This window comes from Conger conger, chromosome 18 (assembly GCF_963514075.1).
Source record: "Conger conger chromosome 18, fConCon1.1, whole genome shotgun sequence".
NCBI lineage: Eukaryota > Metazoa > Chordata > Actinopteri > Anguilliformes > Congridae > Conger > Conger conger.
The window spans coordinates 25,964,666-25,991,846 of record NC_083777.1 but is presented as its reverse complement, the minus strand read 5'-3'; the positions used below and the strand labels follow the sequence as shown (position 1 = coordinate 25,991,846).

Below are 27,181 nucleotides of genomic sequence, written 5' to 3'. Positions count from 1 at the left end.
TTAGTTCACGTGATTTTTCCTAACTGACCAAAATCAGGCAGCTAAGAGTGTCTATGTGTCTAATGCAGGATTAATGCATTAATGTATGTGTAAGTGTGATGTTTATAGTGCACGCTGAGACTGAGGGAGGTTATGTCACACCCCGTTCGTTTCATCCACACCATCGATGCCTTGCTCTCCGGCGTCTCCTTCTCGTCCCGTACCGTCGGGTTAAAGTGCCCTTCCTCATGTATCATTCAATGCTGAGTTCACCACCTCCCTCCTTCTCTCCTTCTTCTCCTCCCTTTCTCTCCCTCACTCCTCCGTCTCCCTCTCATCTCTCACTCCGTCCATCGGTCTCTCATCGTTCCTCCTCTCCTCGGTTCTCGCTCCCCCTCTCCTCTCTCAGTTCTGATCCTGGTCGTGGGCACACTTGGAGTATGACTGAGATGCGGTGGCAGGTGGTTGAGGTTAGAAGCTGACCTGTCATTGCTTGTAAGGAGCTGTGGCCCTAGACAGGTGACCCCCCCCCCCCATGCAATCCCGTATGGGGCGGCCAATTATAACCACAGTGTCATTTGAAGGGATGGATGATGGATGGATGGATGGATGGATAGATAGATAGATACTGTAGAAAGATAGATATGTAGATAGATAGATAGATAGATAGATAGATACTGTAGAAAGATAGATGTCCCTCTAAGGCACTGATGAGGAATTCTGTAAACCAAACCAACCGGACTGCTGTTCAATTATCATTACAGCAGTCCGGTTGGTTTCAGCACCCGAGGAATCGTAGAATATTAAATTACACTCCCTGCTCCAAATCAGGGGTATCAGCCGAGCGTCTAGCTGCAGGTAGCGCCGCGGTCCCGGCTCGTGGCCTCCTGGGGGGGGTGGGGGGAGCAGAGGGGCACTCAAAGTGCGCTGATTGAGTTTCCAGCTGGTGCGCGAGCGTTTCATCCAGACGTGTGTCACCGGCTGTGCGGCGGTTGCTAATTACGCGGGGGAAATGTTTGGGCTCGTTTTCGCTAATCTCCTTAAACGCCTGTCCAAAGTTATCGGAGCGCCGTCGGGAAGGGGAGGAAAACACACCGCCGAATGAATGACTTCGGTGCTTTCCCCGCCGTCAGGTGACGGATACCGGAATTGTTTAAAATAACATCTGAAGCTCTCAGGAATGCAGCATCCAAGTTTCACGACTGCGTACAGCACAGGACTTTTTATTTTTGAAGTCTGAGACGCAGAGAAGACGAAGTGACAGAAGAACGGTTTGATGTCGGTGTCTCTTTGTGTTTGCCCGGTGTGGATGCCATCATGTGTATATGTGTGAGACGTCTTTGCTTTGCAAAGAGCTGTGCCAGTCACTCTGGCTATTGGTCTACTTAAATGCCTTTAATGCACATGTAATTTGGGTGTGATAGACATATGTGTATTGGTCGGATAACAGTAACGGTCTGTCTAGATTTGCATATACATATAGATTTGTGCTCTAGTATAAACCTGTATCACATTACATTATTGGCATTTGGCAGACGCTCTTATCCAGAGCGACGTACAGTTGATTAGACTAAGCAGGAGACAATCCTCCCCTGGAGCAATGCAGGGTTGAGGGCCTTGCTCAAGGGCCCAACGGCTGTGCGGATCTTATTGTGGCTACACCGGGATTAGAACCACCGACCTTGCGTGTCCCTGTCATTTACCTTAACCGCTATGCTACAGGCCGTCCCATACGCGCCGTACGTAGACGAGCGGTTTATTGACTGTGCGGATGCGTGCGGTGGACTCTGAACACACGCGTGTAGCCCCGTCCCCCTGCGCTCACGTGTGCGTGCGTTCTCTGAGAGCGGTCGGGGTGAAGCTCATCTGCAGCCTCTTCTCCCCGCCGCGGCGCTGCCCCCGGCTCACGGGTCAAAGGTCAAGGGCCCTCGGCAATCCTTCACACCGCTGTCGCCGCGGCGGCTGGGTGGACCCGGGTTCAGGCCGGAGAATGGCGGGAGCGAGGGGAACGGGGAGCGAATAAAAGAGAGGGTGGAAGAGATGGAGAGAATAGAGGGACGGAGGCAACGGGACTCTTTTCGCCATTGTCGGGGGGGAAAAAAGCGGCGACCAACCCTTCACACAGTCTCGGGTGACCCTGAGCGGGGGATTGTGGGTAGAGCTGCATCACTTGAGTCTCGTACCTGGCTCCTATTCTGACCGTCAGCGTGTATATGAGAAACCGCCCGTATGCCGGCCTGCGGGGAGAATGTGCCGGGCTTGAGAATGATTTCTGACGCCGTGGTGCCTCTTGGCTGCTAGGTGTGTGTGACAATATTCACATCGGATATATTGTTGTGATGGTAGCACTATGGACAAGTGGAAAGGTTAGAGAAAGGACGAGGTCAGTGTCTTTGGTTTTTAGTCTCCTTCTGACACCGCTGCACACTGAACACAATAGATATATATACAGTGTATATGCAATTCACATGTGGTTAAAGTGCAGCTTCTCAGCTTTTATTACGGGGCATGGTTTCACCGTGTAGAACCTACAGCACTTTATACTCACATATACACACGCGCAAACACACTCTCACTTGTGTACTCGCTCACTCGCTCACTCACTCACTCACTCACTCACTCACTGAATCAGCCAGGATTTCAAGACAGCAGTTTCTACAGAGTACAGATTACTGTACATTGGTAAGACACGATAAAAGCAGAGAGTGGTACAACAAAGTAATGCTGATGTGATGACATCAGTGAAGTGAACTTACATAATCGTGGGGTGAGGGGGGGGGGGTAAGTGTAATTATGTGGGCCTGTTACTCTGTCACTTCAAAGTGTAGAAGCGCAACCCAGAGGCACGGCGTCTCTGTGAAGCGCTGGGGGAAATTAGACCGGGGCTTTTCCTGGATCAGGTCGAGTCCGCCAGACGCCCCGTCAGCCGACGAGGGCCGGCCTGTAGCGTAGTGGTTAAGGTAAAGGACTGGGACCCGCAAGGTCGGTGGTTCTAATCCCGGTGCAGCCACAATAAGATCCGCACAGCCGTTGGGTCCTTGAGCAAGGCTCTTAACCCTGCATTGCTCCAGGGGAGGATTGTCTCCTGCTTAGTCTAATCAGCTGTACGTCGCTCTGGATAACAGCGTCTGCTAAATGCCATTAATGTAATAATGTAATAATGTAATGTGTGGCATGTGCTTTCGCCGTGCTCTGACACCTACCTGTCCGTGTACAGTTACTCTGCTGCGGCCTGTAGCGTAGTGGTTGAGGTACATGCCTGGGACACGCAAGGTCGATGGTTCGGTCCCCGGTGTAGCCACCATAAGATCCGCACAGCCGTTGGGCCCTTGAGCAAGGCCCTTAACCCTGCATTGCTCCAGGATGGATTGTACCCTGCTTAGTCTAATCAACTGTAAGTCACTTTGATAGATAGATAGATAGATAGATAAGTGTCAGCTAAATTAACTTTAGCTAAAGAAGTTAAACAGTTGTTGCTTTCTCCATTTCTCACACAAGACCATCGTAGTGACAGCAGCTGGAGCCAAAGCTACGCTCTATGAAAAATGGATGTCCCAATAACACACACATACACCACAGCCTGTTTCATAACACACACATACACCACAGCCTGTTTCATAGCACACACATACACCACAGCCTGTTTCATAACACACACATACACCACAGCCTGTTTCATAACACACACATACACCACAGCCTGTTTCATAACACACACATACACCACAGCCTGTTTCATAACACACACATACACCACAGCCTGTTTCATAACACACACATACACCACAGCCTGTTTCATAACACACACATACACCACAGCCTGTTTCATAACACACACATACACCACAGCCTGTTTCATAGCACACACATACACCACAGCCTGTTTCATAACACACACATACACCACAGCCTGTTTCATAACACACACATACACCACAGCCTGTTTCATAACACACACATACACCACAGCCTGTTTCATAGCACACACATACACCACAGCCTGTTTCATAACACACACATACACCACAGCCTGTTTCATAACACACACATACACCACCGCCTATTTCATAACACACACATACACCACAGCCTGTTTCATAACACACACATACACCACAGCCTGTTTCATAGCACACACATACACCACAGCCTGTTTCATAGCACACACATACACCACAGCCTGTTTCATAACACACACATACACCACAGCCTGTTTCATAACACACATACACCACAGCCTGTTTCATAACACACACATACACCACAGCCTGTTTCATAGCACACACATACACCACAGTCTGTTTCTCAGATTTGACGAGTAGAAGAGCTATGTATGATGGCGTGCAAAGCACTCGTTTTATAGTTTAAAATATATACTATAGTTTATAGTAGAGGGCTCTCTACTCTGACCCTGTTGTTTTCTTGAGAGTGTTGTTCCACCGGATCCTCTGTCTTTTGAACCTGGCTGTTTAGAGAAGGCAGGAAAGATGTGAGTCACACAAGTTATCCACAGTAACGACTGAGCATGCCAACTTCTCCTTTTGACAAGATTGTGCATCTGAAAACAAATGAGACCCGTCCAATTTGCGTTATTTATGTATGAGAAACAGTTGTTTTTAATTTGTCTCGGTTACACAGCAGATGACCTGTGAAACAAAACCTGCCCCTTTCAAAGCTGCCTTTTGTGAACATGCTAAGTGTGCATCTTGCATCGAACCGTTCTATCGGAGAACAGTCCCCAGCCCGTCCTGTGCACTCCCTGCTCTCCTGCACCCCCGTTGCTAAGAGCTGGGTGAGATTGACAGCTGTGACATCACACTGTGCTGCTTTGGTCTTCCTGTGCGTGTCCAATGGAACGCTCCGTAGGTGCTCCCAGTCCTCAGGAGCGAGGAGCCTAATTCCCCCTTTCAACGGGAGCGTCGGTTCCTGGAAAGACACAAATGTACCTTTTCCTTTTTTCTTTTTTTCCACCTCAACAATTTATTCTATTTTTACTTTTTTAATGATTTTTTTTTGCCCAGCAATAAACCACGGGAGACTACTGTAGTTCTGTAATCTAGTAGTCGATGCATATTTATTGTATTTCCCAAGGGTGTGCATGTCTGAGTGCAGAGTGGGCCATCACACAGATTTACACTGCACACTCTGTACTGCTCTACTTTACACTGATCCTCCACTTTACACTGCCCCTCCACTTTACACTGCCTCTCCACTTTACACTGATCCTCCACTCTCCACTTTACACTGCCTCTCCACTTTACACTGCTCCTCCACCTTACACTGATCCTCCACTTTACACTGATCCTCCACTCTGTACTGCTCTACTTTACACTGATCCTCCACTTTACACTGCCCCTCCACTTTACACTGCCTCTCCACTTTACACTGCTCCTCCACTTTACACTGCCCCTCCACTTTACACTGCTCCTCCACTTTACACTGCCCCTCCACTTTACACTGCCCCTCCACTTTACACTGCTCCTCCACTTTGCTTGGGATCGCAAAAGCTCTGGATAATTTGTCAGTAGAGGCTCACCTTTGGTCCTTTAAAAAAATGTGACTGCAAGGACGTTCTACAAACTAAAATGTAATGATGAATTTTTTTTTTTTTTTACCATTTCAGGTGAAAGTTTCTCTTTCGCTATTGCAGGCTATTCCTGTTTGGAAGCCGAAGTCCGCTATTCATGAGAACACTGAATGTGAGTATGTCACTGTACTGCCATCTGAGCCCAACTGCCTCTCTCCTCACCCAAACCAAAGTCCCTACAAATGTCATTCAATGGAGATTCACATTGGGCCCTGACCAAATATACCCAATATTTTAAAAATGAATTCCGTGCCCACAGTCATCATCATACATACTTTCTGCTGTATTCATCCTGTATTTATGTCCCACTGAGATAGAAATCTCTTCATCGGGGGAGCTGTGGGCCAATGGTTGCACAGTATACACACATACATACTCTCTTAACTCTCTCGCTACCACATGCTCATGTAAACACACAGAAAACATACGGTTGCTTCACACACACACAATGCTGAATTTCAGGGGGTGAACGGTGGTGGGTGTTTTGTCGATGGGGTTGGGTTTGGTTGGGTTGGGTTGTGGGGTTGGGTTGAGTTGTGGGGTTGGTGTTGGGTGGGGTTGTGGGATTGGGGTTGGGTGGGGTTGTGGGATTGGGGTTGGGTTGTGGTTGGGTGGGGTTGGGTTGTGGGGTTGGGTGGGGTTGGGCTGTGGGGTTTGGTTGGGTTGTGGGGTTGGGTTGGGTGGGGTTTGGTTGGGTTGTGGGGTTGGGTTGGGTGGGGTTGGGTTGTGAGGTTTGGTTGGGTTGTGGGGTTGGGGTTGGGTTGTGGGGTTGGGGGGTTGGGGTTGGGTTGTGGGGTTGGGGGGTTGGGGTTGGGTTGTGAGGTTTGGTTGGGTTGTGGGGTTGGGGTTGGGTTGTGGGGTTGGGTTGGGTTGTGGGGTTGGGGTTGGCTGGTGGGGTTGGGTTGGGTTGTGGAGTTGGGTTGGGTGGTGGGGTTGGGTTGGGTTGTGGGGTTGGGTTGTGGGGTTGGGTTGGGTTGTGGGGTTGGGGTTGGGTTGTGGGGTTGGGTTGGGTGGGGTTGGGTTGTGAGGTTTGGTGGGGTTGGGGTTGGGTGGTGGGGTTGGGTTGGGTTGTGGGGATGGGTTGTGGGGTTGGGTTGTGGGGTTGGGTTGGGTTGTGGGGTTGGGTTGTGGGGTTGGGGTTGGGTTGTGGGGTTGGGGGGTTGGGGTTGGGTTGGGGGGTTGGGGTTGGGTTGGGGGGTTGGGGTTGGGTTGTGGGGTTGGGGTTGGGTTGTGGGGTTGGGGTTGGGTTGGGGGGTTGGGGTTGGGTTATGGGGGGGTGCAGTGGCTCCTTGGCTGGAGCTGAATGATGCCCCCCCCGGCCCCCCCGTCCCAAGGCCTGTTTTGGGGCTCATTCAGCGGACTCATTCAGCGGGCTCATTCAGCAGGCCTGGCAGTCTTTATCTCACATGGCTGCTCTCAGCCAAAGGCCCACTGAGGGACGGGGTGGTGGAACAGGGTCAGGCCCACCGGGGGGAGGCTGCCGTGAACCGCTGGTAAACTTAGACCATCTCCATCTTTCATGAGGCAGGAGTGTGGGGGGGGGGGGCAGGGGGGCAGGGGGTCCCAGCCAGACGGGGAACAAGGTGGGAGGGGGGCCTGAGGAGAGCAGGGGGGGTCCACAGTCTCTCCCCTCCACCCCCGAGGTTAATGGCTGTGTCACGTGGGGTCATCGCAGACACCTGGATCTCAGATAATACGGTGCCGGTGATTACCGCTCATAATGGGGTGACCCTCTCTCATTCTCCCTCTCCCCGCCTGGCGGGGGGCTGCACTGTCCCCCCGACACCAACGTTGTGCTGCGCTGCCCCACGTGAAAACGTTTAACTGCCGTTTAATGAGTATCCCTCTCCATGTCTCCCTCTCTACCTCAGAAGATTGCCTAAGATTTTTGTTCTTTCCCAATTTTTCCCCCTCAACACGTGTTCCTACGTATACACTTACTGTTCCTAGACATATACCAAGACCTATACCTGCACATCCACATACAAGAGTGATAGGATTTTTTTTGCGAAATGAATCTACTTAAATAAAATTTGCAGTTGCTAAATATTCATTATTTATTTTCCTATTACATTGACACTTTGGGATTTAGAAGATGCTCTTAGTCAGACCAACATACGCAAGTACACACAAAAAGGTTAGGCACTGTTGGTACAGAAGAGTGTGCTGGTGTATACCTGAACATGGATTACCTGTGACGCTGCACGCTGCAGCCAGTGTTGTTCACCTTTAGTTTCATAATTATACCCCACACTGACCACTGAGCAGGAAGGTAATTATCAGGGTGGCGGTCAGCAAGGGTCCACAGTCAGAGGTGAAGCACACGCTCGCATGAGAATGCTCACTTATTTGGGAGGACAGTTAAACCTAGACAAGAAATGCCCTCTTCCCACATCTCCCACTCTCACTGACGAGCAGTTCTTGTTATGTGATTGCACACAGACACGGTCATATACGCACGCACATACACACACACACACACACACACACACACATACACACACATACACACACACAAAAACACATACACACACATACACACACACACACACACACAAAAACACATACACATACACACACAAAAACACATACACACACAGAAACACATACACGCACATACACACGCACACACACACACATACACATACACACACATAAACACATACACACACATACATACACATATATACATACAGACACACACACACATACATACTCACACAAAAACACATACATACACACACACACACACAAAAACACATACACACACACACACACACATACACACACAAAAACACATACACACACACACACACACAAAAATACATACACATACACACACAAAAACACATACACACACATACATACACATATGTACATACAGACGCACACACACATACATACTCACATGCACATACAAAAACACGTACACACACATACAGACACAGAGACACACACAAACACACTCACATGCACATACAAAAACACGTACACACACATACAGACACAGAGACACACACAAACACACTCACATGCACATACAAAAACACGTACACACACATACAGACACAGAGACACACACAAACACACTCACATGCACATACAAAAACACGTACACACACATACAGACACAGAGACACACACAAACACACTCACATGCACATACAAAAACACGTACACACACATACAGACACAGAGACACTCACAAACACACTCACATGCACATACAAAAACACGTACACACACATACAGACACAGAGACACACACAAACACACTCACATGCACATACAAAAACACGTACACACATACAGACACAGAGACACACACAAACACACTCACATGCACATACAAAAACACGTACACACACATACAGACACAGAGACACACACAAACACACTCACATGCACATACAAAAACACGTACACACACATACAGACACAGAGACACACACAAACACACTCACATGCACATACAAAAACACGTACACACACATACAGACACAGAGACACACACAAACACACTCACATGCACATACAAAAACACGTACACACACATACAGACACAGAGACACTCACAAACACACTCACATGCACATACAAAAACACGTACACACACATACAGACACAGAGACACACACAAACACACTCACATGCACATACAAAAACACGTACACACACATACAGACACAGAGACACACACAAACACACTCACATGCACATACAAAAACACGTACACACACATACAGACACAGAGACACACACAAACACACTCACATGCACATACAAAAACACGTACACACACATACAGACACAGAGACACACACAAACACACTCACATGCACATACAAAAACACGTACACACACACACACACACACACACACACACATACAAAAACACGTACACACCCTTCCCCTTGTCACTGCACCCGTGGCAGTGGTCTTGTCCTCACCTGTCCCAGAGGATGTGAGAGGTGAGGTCACACAGGGGTCAGAGCTGAGAGACTACTCTCCCTCTCTGCGCAAATCATACAGCACCCCCCCATCATACAGAACGGCCATTGCCAACAAGACCAGCCTCCATCTCCCTTTTGCAACGTCTGGCACATAGCTGAAAAATGCCGATTGAGGTTTTAACAATTGGTTTATTTTCTCGGGCACACACAAAACGGCAGCATAGAGCTCTGGGTGAGACCGAGAGGCCCTGGTCTGCTGTTCCCTCCGGGAGTAAATAGCCTCAGGACCAGCTGCTGGCAATCCCCAAATCAGCCAGTGCCCACACCCACACCCCCACCCCCACCACCGACCCTGCAAGGGAAAAGCAAAATCACACAGACAGACGCACACCAAACGGAAAACACACACGGGGTCGTGACTCTTTAAACTCATGGAAAGTGTCTACGATAGCTACGTGCTTTCTCTAGGTTTTTTTTTTACAATACAGCTATATATATATATATATACATATATATGTACATTTTAAAAGTTTATAAATTGCAATATGAGAGTGAAGTTGAGAACATTTGCAAAAAATAAAAATAAAATATATATATATATCACAGGATTCTGTTTGGTGTGTAACACACATAATGCGACAGAAGGGTGCAGGTGCAGCTGACAATATGCCACTTATTGTGCTGTCAGCATTCACCCTGCTCACCAAAACCCTCAAAATACACTCATACAACTCTTCCCCTCACACACACACACACACACACACACACACACACATTATTCACCCGTTGGCATTGGAGTATGTGGTTAAATGAAATTGTGCAAACAGGCACGTGAGCACGTACAGTATGCGCACACACACACACACACACACACACGCACACAGAAGCGAGGGACACATCCATACAGGGGAGAGTAAAAAAAAAAAAAAAAAAAAACAATTATGGTTTCTCATTAAAATACTCTTAATCCTTTCACATGAAACGCAGTTACACGAGTGCATACAATGAGCGGAAAAAAAGACCAACATGTGTCGAATAATTACATGTATCACCGAGCCTTTCCGTCTATTGCCGTGTCACTTGTGATGTCACCGCCCGCTTTTCATTCATTTGAATGCAGACCTTTATCTCCTGCCCACAGCAGATTGAGTGACAGCCAGGCGAACGTGTGGCCCTCTGTCCTATTGATTTCTCTAAATCCCCAACAATAGTATTTGCATGCTTGTTTCTGTAATAATACAGATATGCCAGTCGGAATTAAAGAGGCACGCAGACTAGAGGTAACTAATTGTGCAATGTGTAATGAGTGCAGTTTCAATTTGATATAACCCACAGCCTTTCTGGCGGCCCATCGTTAAGTACTTTCAAGTCTTTGTGGGGAAATAATTGATTTTTTGTGCTTTGGGCGCAAGGAAACTATTATGATCTTTTGAATAATGGCGGAGGAAGGCTGCGAATGATTTAAATTGGTATTAGAGGCAGAAGCCTCCGCGCCAGATAGCGGCTTGACTGACAGTTTGCAAATCGGCGGGGCTTGATTACTGCTTTTCTTAAGGTGGACGGGAGGGAGGCTTAATGTGCGGAGTAATGGCGGGACTCTCTCTCTTATTGACGCTCGCCGAAGCTCTCGGCCCGCGTTTGAGGACGGGTTTCAAGGGCCGGGGCGTAACGGAGCTCAGGTGTGTTTACTGATAGCCGCGCCCGGGCCTGGCCTGGCAGCGGGCTCTCAGGGGAGGGATGGAGGGCCTGGCCCGGCTACGGGCTCTCAGGGGAGGGATGGAGGGGCTGGCTGGAGGGGGGCGGGTGTGCGGGATGTTAAACTCCAGTTTGGAGTCTCTTCTCCCCCCTCCACCCCCCCCCTGCCTCCCTCCCCTGCCTCCTTCTTACCACTTGTCTCTGGACGGTCTTAAACCAGGCGCGGTCGGTGCCAGCCAGCCGGATTTGGGGGAAAATGTGATTATTCTGGGTATCACTGCTTTGGCGCGTTCTCTCGCCCGGATGAAAAATTCATTTCTCTCCCTCGCTTTGTTTCCCTTTTTTAACAAAAGCGTTCCCATTTAGCGCGGCGTGTTAAGAATTTCACGCTCCTAATTGCGTGCGCAGATAAACGCGGTTTCCGCGCGGCGGGATTCGCGTCCGCGGACGAGCGGACGAACGTCCGCCCGGAGTTCACAGTCTCACAACGCCGCTCGTTTAAGTGTTGTTGAGGCTTTGAAAATAGTTTTTGTGTGGAATCTGTGGATACCAATGTGGGTAATCCAGTTTTACGTTCATTTCACTGAAGACTGGCTGAAATTTTGGGGAATAAAACACTGACTAGATTTTATAGAGTAAATAAAAAATGACAGCAATATTATAGTGATTATTGTCGTGATTCAGTGGACGTTTCTGACAACATACCTCATGTGCAAGTGACTCCCTCTCTGGGTCTAAAGTGCCAAATTTTGTGTGTGTGTGTGTGTGTGTGTGTGCGTGTGCGTGCGTGCCTGTGTGCGTGCGTGCGTGCGTGCGTGCGGCTTCATGTGGACATACGTGTATGCATATGTCTGTGTGTGTGTGTGTGGGTGTGTTTGTGACTGTGCAGACATATTATACGTGTATGCATATGTCTGTCCGTCTGTCCGTCTGTCTGTCTGTCTGTCTGTGTGTGCGTGTGTGTGTGTGTGTGTGTGCGTGCGCGTGCGTGCGTGTGTGTGTGAGACAGAGAGAGACGGCCCTTTGGCAGTCGTACGCAGGTTTGGTAAATCGCCCGGCCGCATCGTTTTGTCAGTTCCTCCCAGATGTGATGACTTAATACGGTTATCGTCCGAACGCTGGTGAAGCCATGCACAGAGAAGGGGCTGTGTCTCTCTCTGCCCCCCCCCCCCCCCAGCCTCCGCTGCGTTATCTCAGAGCGATGAGGAGGCCTGCCCCCCCCCCCCCCCCAGACTGTCCATATCGCCGTATTTACTGTGACCTTCTGTCAAGAGCGATGGGCCAGCACCAGCTCCGTGAGCTCAGGCCGAGGGCAAATCCAGCCTCTTTGTCCACACCCCGCCTCCCAGACAAAGGCACAGTCATCAGTTAAGTCCCCTCCTTTGCCACAGATTCAAGAGATTTCTAAAATTCTTCTCAGCTGAAAGATTTGCAGATGGGTATGAAGTTAGGCCTTACTCTCTGATTAGATTTATGACAAAAGTCATCGTATTATGATACATTTATGTGTGTGCATGTGTGTTTATTTGCTATTAATGTTTCCCTGAAAACTTTCAGGGGTCAGGAGTTTTTTTTTTCTCAAATTTTACTGCCATCTAAATTGTTAGTAAAAGTATGTAAATTATTGAATGTATTTGCGGCAATTTTAAGTAGCACTTAATAGCAAAATGTGTAGTGTAACATTTCCTTGAGAGGGAAAACATGAGTAAAAATCTAAATATCTGGTTTTTAAATAAATTGTTATTTTTTGGTGATGGCTGAGGTGGTAAAATGTTATCTCTCTTCCCTCCCATCCTAACCTCGAATAATGCCAGTGTCCTGAACCACAACTTCATATGTTTGAGAAATATTGCCATAATAATTATTTTCTTTATCGATGAAACAATGCTGCCATTTAGACACACTTTGTAATGCCGTTGTGAAGTGCTCTAATGTGATGACATTTAAAAATAATTGAATGAGCAGGGCTTTTCTCTGGTGTGTGTGCATGTGTCAGATGGAGAACGAGATTGACAGAGAGAGAATCATTTTGTATTTTTTTATTTGTGCGTTTGTTGCTATGCGCGTATATTTAGGGACCAAAAGTCCGAGCCCTCCACCAAGTCCTCGTGTTTTCGTTATTTATCGAGGAATAATGCAAATATGATACTCACTATTACACTTCTTATTCAAGAAAATATGTTATTGAGAACAAGCGGAGCTTATGAAGTCACATCTGTAGGAGGTGTTGAGTGTGGGGCGTTGCATAAGCTGGTGGAATCAACGGCAAGTGGAAGCAGATGTCGAAACGAAAGATGGTACCAACCATTTATGACCGATAAATACCTACACACGTTTTAAAATAATATTAATACAAAGGAATACATTCTTGTATACATGAAGTATGATATTGTTTTGATAACGAAAACAATCTCTTCTTGGTAGGGTCCTGTGTGGTGCGTATGTGTCTGTGTGTGTGTGTGTGTGTATGTGTGTCTGTGTGTGCGTGTGAGTGTGAGCGTGCGTGCGCGTGCGTGTCTGTGTGTCTGTGTGTGTGTGTGTGGTGCGTATGTGATGTGTGTGCGAGTGCGAGTGTGAGTGAGCATGCGCGTGCGTGTCTGTGTGTCTGTGTGTGTGGTGCATATGTGTCTGTGTGTGTGTGTGTGTGCGCGTGTGTGCGTGTGTCTGTGTGTGTGTGTGTGTGTGTGTGTGTGTGCGCGTGTGTGTGTGTGAGAGGCATAGAGCGGCGCGGCAGATTGCCTCGTCTCTCGAGCAGCGATTGCCACTTTAAAGAGCGCACCTTTCAGCCCTCCCTTCTCAGGAGCTGAGAGCTGTTCATTTAGTTGGTCATAACTAATAGTTTCTAATCTGCCGCGCGGAAGTCTGCCGAGAATATTGGACAGTGTAAAGGTTAATCACCACTGCCTGGTTAGCCAAGGAAGACGGGGCTAATTCCTCCAAAGGCAAATGGCATGCAGTTTTATCTGGCTGCAGATAAGGAGCTCTAATACACCGAGCAGAATAGATGCTCAAGGGCCCGGCTCCCTTATCAGCAAACTTTACAACAGGAACTCGCCAACAGTGTAACCCCTGCGCCAGACTCCATAAGCACCTCATTCCACCTCTCAAGCAGAACTATCGCTGAGCGCCCCCCCCCCCCCCCCTACCGTCCCCCCAAATCCCCCCCAGCCAAAGCCCACCCCCCCCTCCCCCTGCTCACCCCCGTGCACCCCCCTTTCCCCAAGCCACTGCCACCATAAATCGGGGTATTATGTGCAACAGCTAATTGGAAGATCACTCTAATACATTAAAAGATAAAATACTTTGGCTGCCGGCCTAAAGTGTGGATCAGAACAGCATTGGAAGCTATCTAGCCTTGTCACACTCTCAGAGATTTCCATACAAACACAGCAAGACCAATTACCCAAACACATCTCTGTTTGTTCAACACATTCCCTGCCAGTACAGCAGCTTGCAGAAATTAGGGGTTTGTGTGTGTGTGCCTGTGTGTGTGCGTGTGTTTGTGTGGGTGTGTGTGTGTGTGGGTGTGTGTGGGGGTGTGTGTGTGTGAGTGATTATGTGTGTATTCTTGCGTGTGTGTGATTATGTACGTATTCTTGTGTTTGTGTGTGTGTGTGTAATTATGTGTATGCTTGCTTGCTTGCTTGCTTGCTTGTGTGTGTGATTATGTGTGTATCCCTGCATATGTGTGTGTGTATTCTTGGGTGTGTGTGGTGTGTCTGCAAGAGGTAGGAGGGCTATTCGGGATCTGGCTGATTATGTGTTTGTGTGTGTGTGTCTATGTGTCTGTGTGTGTGTGTGATTATGTGTGTATTCGTGCATTTGTGTGTGTCCGTAAGAGGTAGGTGGGCGGTTGGCTTGGCTTGGCTTATGTGTGTGTGTGTGTGTGTGTGTGTGTGTGTGTGTGTGTGATTATGTATATATGTGAAAGTCATGTTGGTGTGTGTGTGTGTGTGTGTGAGAGAGATTATGTATGTATTTATGTATGCATGTGAGAGTCATGTTGGTGTGTGTGTGTGTGTGTGAGAGAGAGTCATGTTGTGTGTGTGTGTGTGTGTGTGTGTGTGTGTGTGTGTGTGTGTGTGTGTGTGTGTGTGTGTGAGAGTTATGTTGGTGTGTGTGTGTGTGTGTGTGTGTGTGTGTGTGTGTGTGTGTGAGAGTTATGCTGGTGTGTGTGTGTGTGTGTGAGAGAGAGTCATGTTGGTGTGTGTGTGTGTGTGTGTGTGTGTGTGTGTGTGTGATTATGTATGTATGTGAGAGTCATGTTGGTGTGTGTGTGTGTGTGTGTGAGAGAGAGTCATGTTGGTGTGTGTGTGTGTGTGTGTGTGAGTGAGAGTCATGTTGGTGTGTGTGTGTGTGTGTGTGTGTGTGTGTGTGTGTGTGTGTGTGTGTGTGTGAGAGTTATGCTGGTGTGTGTGTGTGTGTGTGTGTGTGTGTGTGTGATTATGTATATACTGTATGTGAGATTCATGTTGGTGTGTGTGTGTGTGATTATGTATGTATGTGAGAGTCATGTGTGTGTGTGTGTGTGTGTGTGTGTGTGTGTGTGTGTGTGTGAGAGTCATGTTGGTGTGTGTGTGTGTGTGTGTGTGTGTGTGAGAGAGAGTCATGTTGGTGTGTGTGTGTGTGTGTGTGTGTGTGTGAGAGAGAGTCATGTTGGTGTGTGTGTGTGTGTGTGTGTGTGTGTGTGTGAGAGAGAGTCATGTTGGTGTGTGTGTGTGTGTGTGTGTGTGTGTGTGTGTGAGAGAGTCATGTTGGTGTGTGGGGAGAGGAGGGACACACAGAGACAGTGATATGGAGGTTCAGAATAATCACCACTAATAGGAAACAAGGCATGTGTTTGCACAGTTGCAGTTTATTTTTTTCAGATGCTAATTAATGTTTATTGTTGGCTCACAGAAGGTGTCTTCATTTCCACTAATTTCCCCACCCCTCCCTCCCAACCCCTCCCCCCCTCCCTTCTCTAATAGCACCAACCAGAAGCTCGATTGCAAAACTAAGATGCTTATGAACAAAACTCAGGGTTTGGGCTTATTGCGAGAGAAACATTATAATGCCTGCGTGTTGCTCTGAAGCTAAAATATACGGTTCTGAGGTTCTGGTGATGCTCTCTTGGGAGTGAAGTTCAATATTTATAATATCAGCCTTCATAACGGGAGAGCCAGAATACAAGGACTTATATTAACACTCTGACCTTTCTCATTTCTCCCTAATTCACTGATCTCCGTTTTGAAGAGTGAGGTTAATGTATCGCATGCAGTGCAGTCCTCCAGTTATGTCCTGTAACGCGCAGTGCATGGGAAAAATACTCAAATCACGTTGATGTATGACGACTTCACTGCACAATTATTGGTTGTCCACACTGGAGGAAAAAACATCCACAGACAGAGTTCAGAGTTTGTTTTGAGTGTTTTTCCCAGCCGGTGTTTGTAAGGGAAGTTTTTCTGCAGTCAAGTGCGCCCCCCCCCCCCTTTCCTGCATTGGCTATTGTCGCCATTTGCCCCTTGACTCCCTTGAATTCGGCCGATTTTACAAAGAGAATTCTGCGGTTTTGTGGCGCGAATAAAAGTTCTGCCCTTTCCTTTTCTTTCCCTCCGTCTCGTTGGGTCCGAGTGGCGTCAGAGAGCCGTTTGGCGTCTCGGGCAGCAGAAGGGAGCCGAACGCGGGAGGGAGGGAGAGAGGCGGCGCTCGCTTATTTTCTCTGTGGGAGGGGAAAAAAAAAAAAAACAAGATTGCGGTGCCTGGCAAAATGCAGGCCAAACTGCGGCCTGTCTTTGGGACAGGGCTGTGCCTTTGTGTTGTTGTTTGTGTGTTGTAGGGGCTCGGCTTGTGTCTGGGGCAGGGCAGTGCGTTTGTGTTGTTGTTTGTGTTGTTGTTTGGGTGTTGTAGGGGCTGGGCTTGTGTTTGGGGTGGGATGGTTTGTTTGTGTTGTTTGTGTTGTTTGTGTGTTGTAGGTGCTGGGCTTGTGTTTGGGGTGGGATGGTTCGTTTGTGTTGTTGTTTGTGTGTCGTAGGTGCTGGGCTTGTGTTTGGGGTGGGATGGTTTGTTTGTGTTGTTGTTTGTGTGTTGTAGGGGCTGGGCTTGTGTTTGGGGCAGGGCTGTGCATTTGTGTTGTTTGTGTTGTAGGAGCTGGGCTTGTGTTTGGGACAGGGCAGTGCGTTTGTGTTGTTGTTTGTGTGTTGTAGGGGCTGGGCTTGTGTTTGGGGTGGGATGGTCATTTGTGTTGTTGGTTGTGTGTTGTAGGGACTAGGCTTGTGTTTGGGGCAGGGCAGTGCGTTTGTGTTGTTGTTTGTGTTGTTGTTTGGGTGTTGTAAGTGCTGGGCTTGTGTTTGGGTAGGACGGTGTGTTCGAGTGTAATAGAGGGCTTGTGTTTACGCATTGATTGTGCTTCTTCTTTTTTTTGGTGAAGAGGTCAGTGTATACTTGTGTCGGTCGCAAATTTTACAGCTCTAGAGAACATAGTAAAAAATATATATATTTTAAGGATGAAAGCCACAAAAAATAGTTTCAAAAATACACTTACTTCAAATGTTAAATGTTTTTCTTACAGGAGGAATAATATGTATATTCAATAAAATAAAATAAATTATCCTGATAAAAAAAGCATGTCTTAACCGGAATTTTTCATGTCAAACATTCTAATGTGAAAAAAAATCAACCCATGAGGCAACAAAAAATATTTCCAAACTTTTATTGGGGTGTAAATATTTAATGGTGGGTAGTACAAGATAGAATACCAAAGACAGCCTGCAAGGATCAGAATAACTATCTAGGCGAAAAATGCGGCTAAGTTTGCACAGGTTGAAAGGTTTGGGCCCCAGACCCAATCCAATCGCGAAATCGAACGGGACTGACCCCCTGCGGTTCCTCCTCTCTCCAGCCCGCCTCCGAGAGAATCCTAAAATGGCGCGTATTCAACCGGTCCTTCCCCGTTGGCCGCGGCAGGGGGGCGACAGGGGGGGCGACGTGGCGGGCGGGCGGGCGGGCCTCCGCGGGCACGCTGCCGGGACACGCCCTCTTCCCCCCTCGGCGACTTAACCGGATAAGGGCCCGCGCGTGTAAAGAGGAAGTCCTGATCGCGAGCCTGATTTCACCGGCCGCGATGTGCCACTCCAAAACGTCGCATCCTATCTTTGTGTTTGGGGGGAGGGGGGGGGAGGGGGTGCGCCCGCATTCTCCACTTATTGTGCCCTGATGCACCGTTAAATCCAATTTTCTGCCGTATGTAAATATCTGTCACCCCGCTACATAAGCCTGGGTTTACACGTTCTGCCTGTCTGGAGACACAGTGGAGCCACAGCGGAGGTTAACATCGCCCCAAGACATGCTACCTCATGTTTATAGAGCGTCTCTTAGGCCAGGGGTTGCCACGTTCAGGTCCCGAACGGTGGCCATTTCTGTTGCTTTTCTTTGTTTTTGTTTTTTTTTTGCCTTTCCCTCCCTAATTTCTCAATTAGCCCAATAATTATTTAATGCTTTAAAAAAAAAAAAAATGAAACTGTCAGTTGCGACTAATACTCGAAGCGTTATTTTTGGAAAACACATCTGTGAGTAAGTCTCCGTGCTGATTAACTGGGCCAGTTAAGCCAGTGTAATTGGTTCAAACAGAAACTTGCTTGTAAGTCGTGTCTCGCGGGGGGCGTTTTCCCGCTCTTTGCCGAGGACCTAAACGGGCGGCCTCGATGCTCCGAACGTTCGCTTCTCATCCCCGCACTTTCATCGCTGAGCTGTTTCTCCTCCTCACACTTTGTTCTTTTCTTCTTTTCGTCTTTCCCCCGCGTCCCGTCGGTCTTCAGAGCGAGCACTGGCTCGTGTCTCCAGACGTGAGCCTGACCTTAGGCATGTAGCGATGGCCACCGTGGCCTAATATCTGTTAGCATCCGTTTCCCCCCGAGGTACGGGGAGCAGTTAGCTTCTCTTGCTTCATGCTGGCGATGGCAGGGCCCCCTGGAGGTCAGGAAGGAGATAAATGTGACTTTCTGTTATTTTTATTTTTATTTATTGTAATTGTTTTGGCTTTATTTGTTTGGTGTGAGTTTTCCATTGTCGCACACAATTTTTATGTGTGATGAAGAATGTTTTGATACCAAAGTTTGTTACGACATGCTGGCTTCAAACTTACTTTAGGGGCATTTAGAGGGTTTTTCTTCAAAAGCATGGAAATGCACTTCAAGTGCACTCAAAGCAGTTTGTACTACATTGCATTACATTAAATTTTATTTAGCAGACATTTTTATCCAAAGTGACATACAAAACAGTGCATATCAATATATACTATGATCTTATGCATCCTGAGGTTATGTCTAGATCGCTCTTCAAAAATTGTATGTATGCTACCTTAGACCACAATGCAGTTTGACAACATCTGATTCATGATTGTGAAAGAATACTATAAAATTAATTTGTTTAATTAATTTCCAGCTCCTGGAAACACGACATTACTGTGACAGCTCCTTTGGTGTTATTTGAAGTTGGCTTTCGTGCTTTATACCATCAAGAAAGAAAGGCCAAATGCACCTTTACCAGCCATTGTAAAGCTTATTTTATGATCTAAAATATAATTTACTGCTCATAAGAATTGCCTGAAACTGAAACTATGTTTTGGTTTTCTTTCAACCTTAAGTGAACTATACCTTTAACAATGGGTTAATTGCAAAAAATCTGCTCTGTTCTAAGGTTGGGAACAGTAGCCCAATTACAGCCGCTGTAGTATTGGCCTGTAGTATTAGCCTAACATCCAAACAGTGTAATATATAAAAATAAAAATGATCATCAGGCAACAACCTGGAAAACGTCGTTACGCATCTGACCTGAGCGCACAACGTTGAGCGCGTAAGCTAATGCCCATTATGCAAATCGTATTTCCTATATCTTAAATGAACACGTTCGTAATGATCCGTCAATGACAATGCGTGTAGGCCTATAGGGCTTCAACTCAGGGCGGGGGACTCGCCCTTGGGGCACCCAGGTTGAAATAATCAGGCGACATCGGTATTGGATTTATACGCTGGTAAATGCATAGAAGAGTCTGCTAAGAAGAGGATGACCGGTAGTGATAGCAATGAATGGGGATTTAAAAGTGTAGCAATGCCCCGTTAAACCTCAAACGGACCATCTTTCGCCCGGAGCCTTCCTCTGAGATCGATAGAGGCAATTCCTCGGATACAAGATCTGGAATCGGTGTCCAAGGACCGCTTCCCTTCCCCTCGCCGCGTCTCAAGTGTGCGATTGGCTATGTCCCTTTTGCCATTCTTGAATTTTCCATTGTTTCGATATTGCATTTCGTTAAACGCAGCTAGCATCTCCTCCGGCATCTCCTTGGGGCTGCCGAGTCTTCTGCTTGCTCTGTGAAGGAGGTTGCATTACCGTTTTCCGAGGCGAGTTATTTAAAAAAGCAAAAGTCATTTCTGGATACTTGTTCCAAAAGGTCAAATGCTTTTTAATGACTGTGTATTTCGATAACGCCGAATTGAGCTGGCCTGACGATAATAAACTTGCAGATTAATATCGTGAGCGGCGGTTTAATAGAGCCCTGCATTGCGGACATAATAAGCTACGATAGTTCATCGCGACTGTCACCGTGTGATTTCTCAATTCGAGACGGCCGCTTTGTTTGCTCTCTGACTCAAGTCAATTTTAAGAGAGCAAATAAAGAAATCTGTTAAATGTTGCCTTTCGCACACAATGTGGTTATAGACAAGGGATTAATGTAGAGAATAGGTGCGCCAGTGGAATTAGTTATTTCTGTATTGGAGAGTCCCCTGCAAACCAATAGTTTTACCTTCTGGGTGAACTGAAGGAGAACGAGCCAAAGAGAAGGAGACGCATCTCTATCTTCATGACTTTTCAGACGTGAAAGATTAGGCTACAGATTGACTCATTTAGCATTTTTGAAAGGACACAGGTGTCCCACTCGGTTGTAGTTGATAGTCGACACATAGAGGTGATGCTGCCCCTTGTCCTTGTGTGGGAACAGGTGACTCCCAAGCTAGACATAGTTCGGTCATAGTTTGGCGAGACGTGTTCTGGAAATACGCGTTATAAATGGCCCATGCTAACTGGAGGCATCAGTCGCATGTCACTCAAAAAGGCCTTCTTTCAGCTTCAAAACAACTATAACAAACAGCAGAATGGAGAAATGGATGAGATCCTCCCCCCCTTTTTTCCGGAAATAAAGAAAGTTTTATTTTTGTACCATACCGAAATTAACAAGCCGCTACCATGGACACTAGACCCATTCAATATTTTTTATTTGGTTGTTCTGATAGTCTAATAAATAATGGAAAACATAATTTGCACATAAATGCAAGTGTTGTCTGAAGACGCAAGGCAGGCTATATAGCCTAGAACCTATAAAAAGTGAACATTAACCTAAAACGTGAAATGTCTATTGATGAACAGGCAATCAATACAGAGTTAGTTAACCCCAATCAAATGACATCCCACTCAACACTCAATAGATACGTTGTGGCCTACTGGCATGTCAATTATTCAATAGGTTTATTCTGAATTGTATGATAATTCCCCAAAGTCAGATCTAAATGTGATATAGGCCTAGAAATGTTTTTGCACACAATAACATTTCTGGAAAAAATCCAAAAAGAATGTATAAATTCAGGTTAGGTCACCTGCAGTTACTTCAATAAAGAGGCCTGAAATGTCCATAGCCTCTGATAATTAAATTCTGACGCTTCTTAATAAACGCACGGGCAAATGAGTGTTGAGGGGTTAATGTAGCATATCGCGTCCCCGCTGCAAACGGATTCTACAGCTGGCACACATATTAGTATGAATTTATTCACAGAAATTGAGCTCATTTCGCCCTGCTCTCTCTCTCTCTCTCTCTCTCTCTCTCTCTCTCTCTCTCTCTCTCTCTCTCTCTCTCTCTCTCTCTCTCTCTCTCTCTCTCTCTCTCTCTCTCTCTCTCTCTCTCTCTCTCTCTCTCTCTCTCTCTCTCTCTCTCTCTCTCTCTCTCTCTCTCTCTCTCTCTCGCTCTTCTGTGGCTGTTTTGATCCGGCTCTATTGGTTAATTGTATTGAGCGCCCGCTTCCTTGGCCCGGGCCGCTGACATAACAAACAGGAAGTTCTCATTTAAAACGACACTGCAAATACATTTACATACAAATTACATTCCATTGCTTACACGTTTGCATTGTTGTTTAAAAAAAAAAAAAAAAAGGAAAAAAGTCAATTTATGACTGTAAACAAAACCAAAAATTTGGCACAGCCGTTGTGTATCTTAGCTATTTCTGTGGCTCTGTCCTCAACTGATTTTCTTATTTTCTCCCGTTAAATTGTCCTGCTTCTGTGATAATTGCATTGTTCAGAATATTTTATTGCATTTCTCAGCGTTTCCGTCTGCTGAACTGTAAACCACTTGTCACATTCCGACAATTTCCGCCCTCAATTACTTTGTTGCTGAACAATTTAAAATATGAAGGGTTGCTGAAGTAGGCCTAGAGTAAAATGAAATGCAATAAAAACAGAAGATAAATCGTCCACGTAGGCCAACCTGAAAACAGTGTCGCATTTGTTTATAGATTAATTTCAAAGTACAATAAAAATGACCAAAATCGGGTCTGTGGACGCCTAACTGGTTTTCTAAGCAGTGTGTTTTGCTATTGTCATATCTTCATCTTTTTTTTCTTTTTCTTTCGTTTAAGGGCATTTTTCAGACTCGAGTAACAGAGCACGGATATCTTGAGATTATATAGCCCTGAACCAATCAATCATTTCCCCCTAAAGATAACATTGAGTTTAACATGTTGTACATCTATCTGCTGGTCTTAGGGTCAGTAATTGCAGTAATTTAACAACCACTGCAACCATTCTTAGGCTTCTAAAACAGTAACAACAAAAGCGACAACAGCCCAATTATAATAATAATAATAATAATAATAATAATAATATAGTAATATGACCTAATATTAATATTAATTCACTGATATTATTCAATGATATATAAAGTAAATATTAATTTTCACAATAATTCGCATGTCTTACGCTACGTTTGCCGTATGCTATAGGCTAATACTCCTAATACTTGTGCGGCAATGGGTGTTCGATCCGCGTTCACTGTGGCTCCATTGGGTGCTTTGTGCGCGTCCACGTTTGGCTCCAGCTTCCTAGTTTTTAATCATGTCCTGCAATCACTGAGATGTATTCCAACCCATAATGCCACAGGATCTGCCGCTAATCTACTAACAAAGAAAGGCAGACATGCCCAATCCAGTCATTGTGCGCTGGAGCAGAATAATCAAACTAGCTTTTCACTAAATAAAGATTATGTTTAAAAGTAGGCCTACTGTTTGTTTGCTTATTCATTTCTCGTGTCGTTATTTTTATAGCTCTCATTCATTGAAGTTAGAGAACGCCAGTTCTTCCTCATTATTTTAACCGTAATCAATGTAATATGTTCACAAATCAGTTGCGTTTAGCCTATCTCCAACTGTACAAAGCTTTAGCATGCTGAATTTGTTTTGTTATTGCGCAATCTAAAAGAAAAAAAAAAGGAGGGAGGTTCAAAACCCTCTAGTTTACTGAAAATAAGTCATTTTGCACTGCGACCATTTCAACCCTAATATCATTGTGTATTTCCCGATGGCTGAATTGATTAAAAGGGGAATTGTAGTTTCCAGTGGTTTCAAAAACATCGGCGCTCAGTGATCCCTGCTCGCTTAGCCCGCACAGCGCTCTTCAGATTCTGCGTCTGCCCGACGTTGTTAAAATTCAGTCAGGGGGAAAATTCAACCGTCTGCCCAAATGCAGGACCTGTCAGCGGCTCGCCGTAATATATAAAGAGCTTTCAACAAATCACATTACCCGTCCCCGCTCAAATGAAGCAAATGATTTTTTTTTTTTTTTTTTGGTGGGGGAAATCAAGAAAGAAAAAGTATCGGGTCAAAACAAATATACACAATTCGTCCGGGTAAATATTGCAGAATTGTCGTATGCCCATACTTAGACTGCATATTATAGAAAGATCCGCTCTTGCTATTTCATTAACGCCGATTACAGCGGCAGGCATTATTCCAGAAGCGTTTTTGGTATATTTAGCATGCGTTTGTTGTGATATCTTCATTTTGATGACAGCATTTAATTATTTGATTTCTGAATATATCTTAACCTCGCCTTAGACCAATATCTCCTCAAGCACTGCCAGAAGTGTGCAAAATATCTTTAATTAGGCTAGAAGTTGCATGTCGTCCCAGGCCCATTAATATTCTATTGTTCATATCATGAACTCCTTTGTTACCTCGAACATGCATTTTTCATAACGATAATCCTTAATTATTTTTCCACAGCCTTAATCTTTAATATAGTTTCAATGTTTCACTTAAATATTTAATGGCTAATGTTGGTATAGTGTTTCCGGCCCTGCCGGCCGTTTTGAGACACTGAGACGAGGGAGAAGATCTTTGACAGAGTGAATTTCACTGTCTGAACTCTGTATCTGAATGCCCCACCTTTTCCATTTGTGTTTGAACATTTTTTTTTAAATTATTTGGGGTTCAGCTAAATGTGAAGTGGGAGGTAATTCGATCACAGCGGCTATTCAAATTTTGATCCGATTAATTGAAACTAGGCCTTCTTGTTTACAAAATGCATTGCTAAATGAATACATACTGGAGTAAAATGGCACAAAATGTGTCGTAAACAACAACAAGCACAACACAAATACTACTATTATTATTACTACGACTGCCATTTATGTAACTGTATAGGCTACTACTACTACTTCTAAAATACTAATAGCTACAAATAATAATGATAATACTATTAATAATAGCAAAAACAATAATTATTAGTTGGCTATTATTATTATTATTATTATTATTATTATTATTATTATTATAAACAAGTTAATTTAATTTAAGCACAGTGAAAGCTTTTGACTGTGGTGTCTATATTTGCAGCACAATAATGGGTACTATAATATCAATTATACAAATATGTTTTATATTTGTAAATACATGGAGCACTTATGTCTTCTATGGTACTACATTAATAATTGTATTAATAGTATTGCGAATAATAATAATAATAATAATAATATTAATAATAATAATAATAATAATAATAATAATGTATTAGTAGTAGTAATAGTAGGCTACTAGCAGGGTTAATAGTATAAGGAGCAGTAGTAATAGTGATAAGCTAATAACAATAGCAATTTGACATTTTTCAAAAATCAATTCCAAACTTCACCTTCGCCCCCATTCCGTTAGCTTGTCCGTTGCCGCCGCGGTCGAAGATTTAGCCAGTAACATACAAGTGAGCTATTCTAAAGATCACGCCACGAAAGTAAACACACGTGAGCTGTCTTATTTTCCTCATACAGACTGCCTGTCTACGTCTTTTTCAGTGTGTGACAAACCTCTTCCACTCACCACTCACCGAAATACACACAGCCCACACCCAGCAGAGGCACCCAGAGCGCATAAAAGAATAAATGCCCAAAACCCGCTTTCTTTCGCCCATAGTTTCTTTTTAATACGAGAAATCTCGCCAGGGGTTTAATGCCCCTGCCCTTGCAGGACGATGATTTGAGTGGCTGCTGTGAATTCATACCATGCGTATTCGAGAGAGTAGTGCGTATTCGAGAGAGTATACACACACGCACACACGGGAGAGGTGGGGCGGGGGGATATGGCAATAACGACTTAAATTACGCTGCCTTTCTTCATTCTTTTCTCACTTCAAATTGACCTTGGAGTTGAAATGAGTGTTAAAACACAGTGGCCTTGCGACACACACTTAAGTGCAATAAAAATACAACTTACAAATGAAGAGGGAAGCGCCGGTCGCGCTCCGCAGCTCTACCCAGTACACATGCGCCGCTAATTGCAGAGTGTGCTGACACACATTTCCGACAAATGATCCAAAAATAACGTCGTTTGACCAAGGGTGAGAAATGCATTGAGAGAAAAAAAACTACATCTGGTCTCTTTTCGCCATTGAAAGATTTGTGTTACTCATGTCTCATCATTTCATGCTTTCTCGTGGCAGAACAACAAACAGGAAATCTATTTCTGGATTTGTAAGCAGGGCTATTGCTTTATGCATAAAGGTATGTTATTTTTGTGCAGGGGGAGAAAACAGATATTCAGGAAAATATCTCTAGCGCGCACAGGTAATAACTATGTACTCTGCAATTCTGCTGAGTGTTTAAGCTTGACCAGGTGTTTCTAAACTCACTCTTCTGGTTCAGTTATGCTGCTGCGATCCACACACCTAAGGGTGCTGTCAATCTAACTGCAAAACCCCAGGTTTTTCTCTCCCCTAATCTCATCTATTCCTTCAGCAAGTGAAAATAACACTGACCGCGTAAGTCTGCCTAACCCCATTAAGGTGTGATGTGTTTAATACCCTTTTCTGTGGAAGATGAGCACTCACTCTCTCCCTGTCTGCCATCTCTCCTGGGACTTTGACAGTAACGAGGATGGTCGCAGTGCCACCAGAAATAGCACAACCATTCATTAATTAACCATTAATAATTTACATGATGTCTTATCTATGTTCCTGAGAACTCATGGAATCAAATCACACTGTGGAGGAAATATCTGCACAACAAATACGGAGTTAAAGGCTCCATAATCATTAAGGTCAATAATCACTCCGTTCTTCCATACAGTAAAGTAGATATCTACACAACTGACATATGATTGTGTTTTCATTTTAAAGTACTTTCAAGCCCTGTATTGCTTTTCATTATAATTATATGGACTTGTCAATTAAAAGACTGACATTTGTAGAAAATCTTTCATGGGTTTTCATTTATTTATAAAAACGTCACACTAGCTTTGAACGACCACCAGTCGTGGAGTATATGTATCTGTGGTGACAGGATACCTCTGAGCTGTGGGGTGTTGCAGTGGGCCCCCGTAGCAGAGAAAGGGTTAAGGAAGTAGGCCTGCATCCTCTAACAGACAAATCCAGTCTCCCAACATCTGTACCTACCGCAGAT

At 45.4% G+C, this 27,181-nt stretch overlaps 1 long non-coding RNA gene across 1 annotated transcript in view; it reads left to right on the top strand.

Moving 5' to 3' along the window:
* The window catches only part of LOC133118335 (uncharacterized), a 99,346-nt gene that overhangs the window by 61,561 nt on the left and 10,604 nt on the right, over positions 1 to 27,181 (top strand). Inside the window, exon 2 of the long non-coding RNA XR_009706385.1 lies at positions 5,603 to 5,678. This is a non-coding gene — a long non-coding RNA (uncharacterized LOC133118335). The remainder of the gene's footprint in view (positions 1 to 5,602; positions 5,679 to 27,181) is intronic.